We start from the raw sequence: 6,533 nt of genomic DNA, 5'->3' as shown, positions 1-6,533 counted from the left end.
AGGCTATGCCCGATCTCGTCTGATCTCGGAAGCTAAGCAGGTTTGGGCCTGGTTAGTACTTGGATGGGAGACCGCCTGGGAATACCAGGTGCTGTAAGCTTTTGGGTTTTCTTCCCTACTTATATATTGAACTGGAGATTAGGGTGGCTGATCTTTAAATTGCCCTCTCTCTGCAGCAGCCTTCGCTTACGGCCATACCTGGCTATGCCTGGTTAGTACTTGGATGGGAAACTGCCTGGGAATACCAGGTGATGAAAGCTTTTTGGAAATTTTTCACAATTTTTTACTTTATGGAATTTTTTCACTAATTATATAATAATCGTGCAAAAAAAAAATTTTTTTACAGATTACAAAAAAGATTACAGTGGCTGATCTTTTAATAGCCCTCTCTTTGCAGCAGCTTTCGCTTACGGCCATACCAACCTGAGGGCGCAATTGAGCTATTCAGGAAGTGGAAGTATTGGTGCAGAGAGCACGTGGAGAGTATTTGTTTGTAGAAAAATTTAGACTTTTTGGTTTGTTTTGATATCTTTATTTAAAAAAGAAAAAAAAGAAGATTTTTTGCTTTATTCCCCAAACAGCTTTTTGCTGTTTGGGGATCTTATCTCTTTTTATTTTGAGTTGCTAAATGATACGGGCTGATAACACAGACATGGACAAAGGAAAAGGTAGATGGAATATGGGAGAAAATGAAGATGAATCAAGAAGACAAAACTATGATAATAAATTAACTGTGTTGGTGGAGATTGTTGGGTAAGACAGAATTACGATGATGGAGCTACTGAAAAAAGTAAGAGAAGATTGTGGAGTGGTAATTGGTTGTAGATATAAAAATCCAAGAGAATATGAACTGACAATGAAAGAAGAGAATGGAAAAGACAAAATTTTGGATGGGCTAAAGATAAAAAATAGTAGGGTGATAGCGAAGGAAATAAGCAATAATGAGATGGTGGTTTCATTCCTAAATCTGCCGACTTATATTCAAGATGAGGAGATAAAGGGAAAGCTAACAGATTGGGGAGTGACAGCAGTTTCAACTATTAAAAGGAGAATGTGGCCAGGGACTGACATTGCTGATGGAACGAGATTCTTGAAAGTCAAGTTCACAGATACTGTTAAATCGCTGCCATACTCAACAAAGTTTGAGACTTTGGGAGGAACTGAGCACTTTCGAGTCATACATGACAGACAGGTTAAAGTTTGCCATCTGTGCATTGAACCTGGACACATAGTGAGAGACTGTCCAAGCTTTAAATGTTTTCGGTGTGGAATGCAGGGCCACTATGTAAGGGAATGCAATGAGGGAAACTGTAGCATTTGCAGGATGAGAACTGCATTTTGCGTATGCAAAATTTCAGAAGAGCGGGAGGAAGGAGATAGCGTGGGAAGCTTCGTGGACCTGTATGAAGAGTCGGAGGAGAGTTTAACGGTGGAGGAAGAGGAAAGAGGGGATGCATGGAGTGAAAGAGATTTAACTGCAGGACAACAGACTGCTGAGAAAGAGAGAAGCAGAGATGTTGTTGAAAGTTTAAAGGAGGGTAACGGGAAAATCGGGAGAGTACAGATGACTAAAGAGAAAGATGGAGGGGCAACCAAAAAAGGGGGAAAAAGTGAAGGGGATGATGGGAAAAAGAAAAAACAAGGAACAAGGCACCAAGAAGAAGATGAAAGCTTAAAGAATAAGGAAAGCAGAAGAGAAGAGGTGAGGGAGTCTCTGGAGACTCCACTGATAAATCTGGAAGAGGATTTGGACACAAGTGAAGGAAGTATCAAGTTGCTGAAAAGGAAAATGAAAGGCGGTCAAGAATGCTTTGCGAAAAAGTAAGAACTTGGGTTTTTTTATGTGTTGCCTCCTAATACTTGTAATACATGCAATGTGTGACATAATGAGCATTGCCTGCTTGAACTGTAATGGTCTCAGAGAAAATAAGTTTATTTTCTATAAGTTAAGTTTATTTGCAGGTTATTGGAAAGTTTAAAACAGATGTAATTTGTTTACAAGAGACACATTGGTCTGAAGACATAATGGTCAATATAAAACATATCTGGGAACATGATATTTATGTAAATCATGGGAATCAGAGGGCTTGTGGAGTGGCGATTCTGATGAAAAGAGGTGAAATGTATAATGTAAAGGAAATATATAATGATGGTAAAGGAAGACTGTTAGGAATAGATTTCATGTTCAACAATGAACTTTTTAGATTGATTAATTTATATGCACCTAATGTAGAAATCGAAAGAAAAGGAGTTTTTGAGCAAATTAAACCATTATGTAAAGGCAACTGTATAGTGGTTGGAGATTTTAATGTGTGGTGCAAAAGACTAGATGTGTCTAGAAGTGCAAATTTCAAATCAGATGTGTCTAGAAGGTTTTTAAACAAATTAATGCAAAGTGAGGATATGTTAGATGCCTGGAGAGAGGAGAATCCATTTAAAAAGGAATTTTCAAGAAGGCAAATGGTGCTGGGAAACTTAAAACAAAGTCAAATAGATCTGTGTTTAGTTAAAAGAGAAATATTATATTATGTGAAAAATGTGAGATATAAGTTTATTGGAGTAAGTGATCATGCTGCCATGACAGTAAAGATGGCTGGAAATAAGGAAACAAGTGGTGGGGGGATGTGGTGTCTGAATTCATCTTTACTAACGGAAGAAGAGTACAGGAAAAGTATTTACAGATGTATAAAGTGTGAAATGGAAAACTCATTATTTGAAGAGAATGTCTGTGAGTGGTGGGAAATAATGAAAAGGAAAATACAAAAAAAGAAGTATAAGGTACTCAAAGCAGAGGCATTTTATGAGAATGAGGGCAATGGAGGACATGGGAAATATGTTGGAGAAAGAAGCAGAGAAAATAGAAAACAACCCTGATTACTCAAAAGAACATTTCTTTAGGATAAAAGCAGAAATGGAGATGTTTGAAAAGGAAAAGTGCGAGGGTGCAATAGTAAGGAGCAGGGCACAGTATGCGGTGGAGGGGGAAAAGTTTACAAAGTACTTTCTGAATCTAGAGAAAAAAAAATTTATTTTGGATAAAAGCAGAAATGGAGATGTTTGAAAAGGAAAAGTGCGAGGGTGCAATAGTAAGGAGCAGGGCACAGTATGCGGTGGAGGGGGAAAGGTTTACAAAGTACTTTCTACAGAAAAAAAACAGAGGAAAAAATATATTACAGAGTTGGAAAATGAAGAAGGGAAAAAGGTAACAGATTATGTAGAAATTATAGATATGGTAGAATCATTTTATAAGAAACTCTTCAAGAAAGAAAATGTAAAACAAGAATGTGTGGATGAAGTTTTAAATACTGTAGTGCTAGTTTAACTGATGTAGAAAGAATTATGTGTGACAGTGATATACGTATTGAAGAAATAAAAGAAGCAATAAGACAAACAAAGCCGAATAAAAGTCCAGGATCAGATGGTTTAACGCATTAATTCTATAAGACATTCATAGATATTTTAGCACCTATACTGATTAAGTTATTCAGGAGTATGGAAGAAAGAAGGGAGATATACCAGAATCAATGAGTTTGGGCGTAATTAATATTCTATATAAGAATAAAAGGTAGTCTGCTTAATTTGGCAAATTATAGGCCTTTAAGTCTTTTAAACACTGATTATAAAATTTTGACAAAAGTTTTAGCCAATAGAATAAAAGGAGTAGTGGGCAGTATAATATCGCCAAATCAAGCAAACAATATACCAGGAAGAGACATTACAGATACAATATGTACAATAAGGGATGTAGTGGATAGTATGGTTAATGATAGGGAAGGAGGTTTGATTTTATGTATGGATCTAAATAAAGCCTTTGATAGGGTAGAGCACTGTTTTATGGAACAAGCAATGAGGAAATTTGGTTTTGGGGAGAGGATTCTGAGGTGGATAAATTTATTATATTGTAATGCAAAAAGCTGTGTAAAAGTAAATGGTGTTTTAACAAATAATTTTCCACTAGAAAGATCAGTGAGGCAAGGATGCCCACTTTCTGCTATGCTGTATTCAATATCAGTTGAGCCACTAGCGACACTGGTAAAGAGAGATGGGGAAATAAGAGGAATTCCAGTACCACATGGGGGATTGAGTTTAATTCACCAGTATGCAGATGACACAACATTTACTGTAAGAGATATGGAGAGTATAAAAAGAATAATGAAACATGTTGAAACATATGGGAAAGCGTCAGGAGCAAAAATTAATATTGAAAAATCTGAAATAATGAGTATAGGTGGGATAGATATGAGCGGGTGTGAAAATAATTTTAAAGTCACAAAAGAATACACAAGGATTTTAGGAGTTAATATAGGAGTTAATGCAAAAGAAGCAAGAGATGCTACTTGGACAGGGATTTTAAATAAAATAAAACAAGTTCTACATTTTTGGAAATTAAGAGAATTAACACTGAGGGGTAAAGTAATAGTGTTTAATTCCTTGCTGCTTACCAAATGTAATTATGTATTGGGTGCAGTTGACTTGCCAGTTTGGGTGGTAAATGAGATGAAGGAGGTGCTTAATAATTTTTTATGGGGAGGGAAAGGGGTTAAAATATAAAAAAATACATTAATAGCAGACTACACAGGAGGAGGTTTAAAGTTGATTGATTTAGAGGTTAAAAGAAAAACAATGAGTGAAAACAGTATTTATATGATAAAGTGCAGTATGGATGGAAAGGTTTCATGAGAGACTTTTTGGATAAAAGTAGTGGATGTGGAGAAGAAGGGGTATTCATGGCTTTAAAGAACCCAATGTTTGAAAATATACCCTTATTTTATCAAGAAGTATTTAGTGCATGGGCAGAGTTTGCAATGGACATGAAATATGATTGTGAAAATATAAATCAAATACACAAGCAGCCACTTTTTCTTAATCCAAAGATAAGAATGAATGGGAAAATGTTTTATAATAGACTATACATGAAAGCGGGAGTAAGACAATTAAAGGATATGGTATATGAATATGTGAAAGGTTTTTTGCCAAATAGAGCTATTTATGATTACGTGTTGGAATGGGATGACGAAATTGAAAAATCAAAAGTGGATTCTGTATGTGAAAATATTAAAACAAGTCTGCCCAGGATTTGGGTTGAAATGATTGAGAGAGAGACAGCTAAACCAGGGAACTGGGGAATGCCAGAAATGTTTATTGTTGGGAAAAATGGTGAAAAGAAATGTCTGACAGATATAACGACGAAAACAATATATAACTTTTTTGTGGAAAAATATATTAAGGTGCCTGCATCAGAAGCTGTGTGGCAAAAACTGTTTCCAGGATTTAATGTAAAGTCAATATGGAAGAACTTAAGTGTGAAGTATAACGGACTGGAGTGTGAAAACTTAGACTTTAAATTAAGACATAATAGAATATACACAAAGGTGGTGATTCATCAAATTAATAAGAATGTGAATAGAGAATGTGACGTATGTAAAACTGATACAGAAACGTTAATGCATATATTTTTTGAATGTAAAGAGCTAGACATATTTCATGAAAAACTGAAGAAATTGATAAAGGATGACTGGGGAAAAGAGATAGAAGGAGATGAATGGAGGAAAATGTTTTATTTGGTGAATGTAATAATTGTAAAGATTGGAAGGTTAATTTGTGTAATTACATTTTAAGTCATGCAAGATATGCAATTTGGGCAAGAAGGAATTTGGCATATTTTGAAGGGAAAAATGTGGACATTACTGTGATGTTTAAAACTGTGATGAGAAAGAATGTCTTTCTAATGTGGAAATATCTTAGCCAAGATGTGTTTGAAAAAGTTTTCATTAATGGATGTGGACTTGTATGTGTGGATGACGAAGGAAGTTTAAGCATAAATTTCTAAACGAAAAGGGAAAAATGTCATGATAATTAAGTGTATAATTGTAGGTATGAATGCAAATTATTGGTGAAGGGATAGACAAGTTCTTGTGTTTATGTAATTATTTGATGACTATGATACTCTATTTTGAATGTAAATTGTATTTGATTTGATACTTTTGATAATAAAAAAAAAAAAAAAAAAAAAAAAGGCTATGCCCGATCTCGTCTGATCTCGGAAGCTAAGCAGGTTTGGGCCTGGTTAGTACTTGGATGGGAGACCGACTGGGAATACCAGGTGCTGTAAGCTTTTGGGTTTTCTTCCGAACTTATATAATGTACTGGAGATTACAGTGTCTGATCTTTAAATAGCCCTCTCTTTGCAGCAGCTTTCGCTTACGGCCATACCAACCTGGCTATGCCCGATCTCGTCTGATCTCGGAAGCTAAGCAGGTTTGGGCCTGGTTACTACTTGGATGGGAGACTGCCTGGGAATAATACCAGGTGCTGTAAGCTTTGGGGTTTTCTTCCCTACTTATATAATGAACTGGAGATTAGAGAGGCTGATCTTTAAATAGCCCTCTCTCTGCAGCAGCTTTCGCTTACGGCCATACCTGGCTATGCCTGGTTAGTACTAGGATGGGAAACCGCCTGGGAATACCAGGTGCTGTAAGCTTTTGGGTTTTCTTCCCTACTTATAAAATGAACTGGAGATTAGAGAGGCTGAT

The 6,533-nt window shown here is 35.9% G+C and overlaps 1 non-coding gene across 1 annotated transcript; it reads left to right on the top strand.

The window, feature by feature from the left end:
* The first annotated feature begins 6,199 nt into the window (after positions 1-6,199).
* Positions 6,200-6,321, top strand: LOC132132016 (5S ribosomal RNA). The gene has a single exon (XR_009428989.1). It is a non-coding gene; the product is annotated as a 5S ribosomal RNA (ribosomal RNA).
* Positions 6,322-6,533: the final 212 nt, after the last annotated feature.

This window comes from Carassius carassius, chromosome 48 (genome assembly GCF_963082965.1).
Source record: "Carassius carassius chromosome 48, fCarCar2.1, whole genome shotgun sequence".
NCBI classification, from domain to species: Eukaryota; Metazoa; Chordata; class Actinopteri; order Cypriniformes; family Cyprinidae; genus Carassius; species Carassius carassius.
This window is presented reverse-complemented; position numbering and strand designations above follow the sequence as displayed.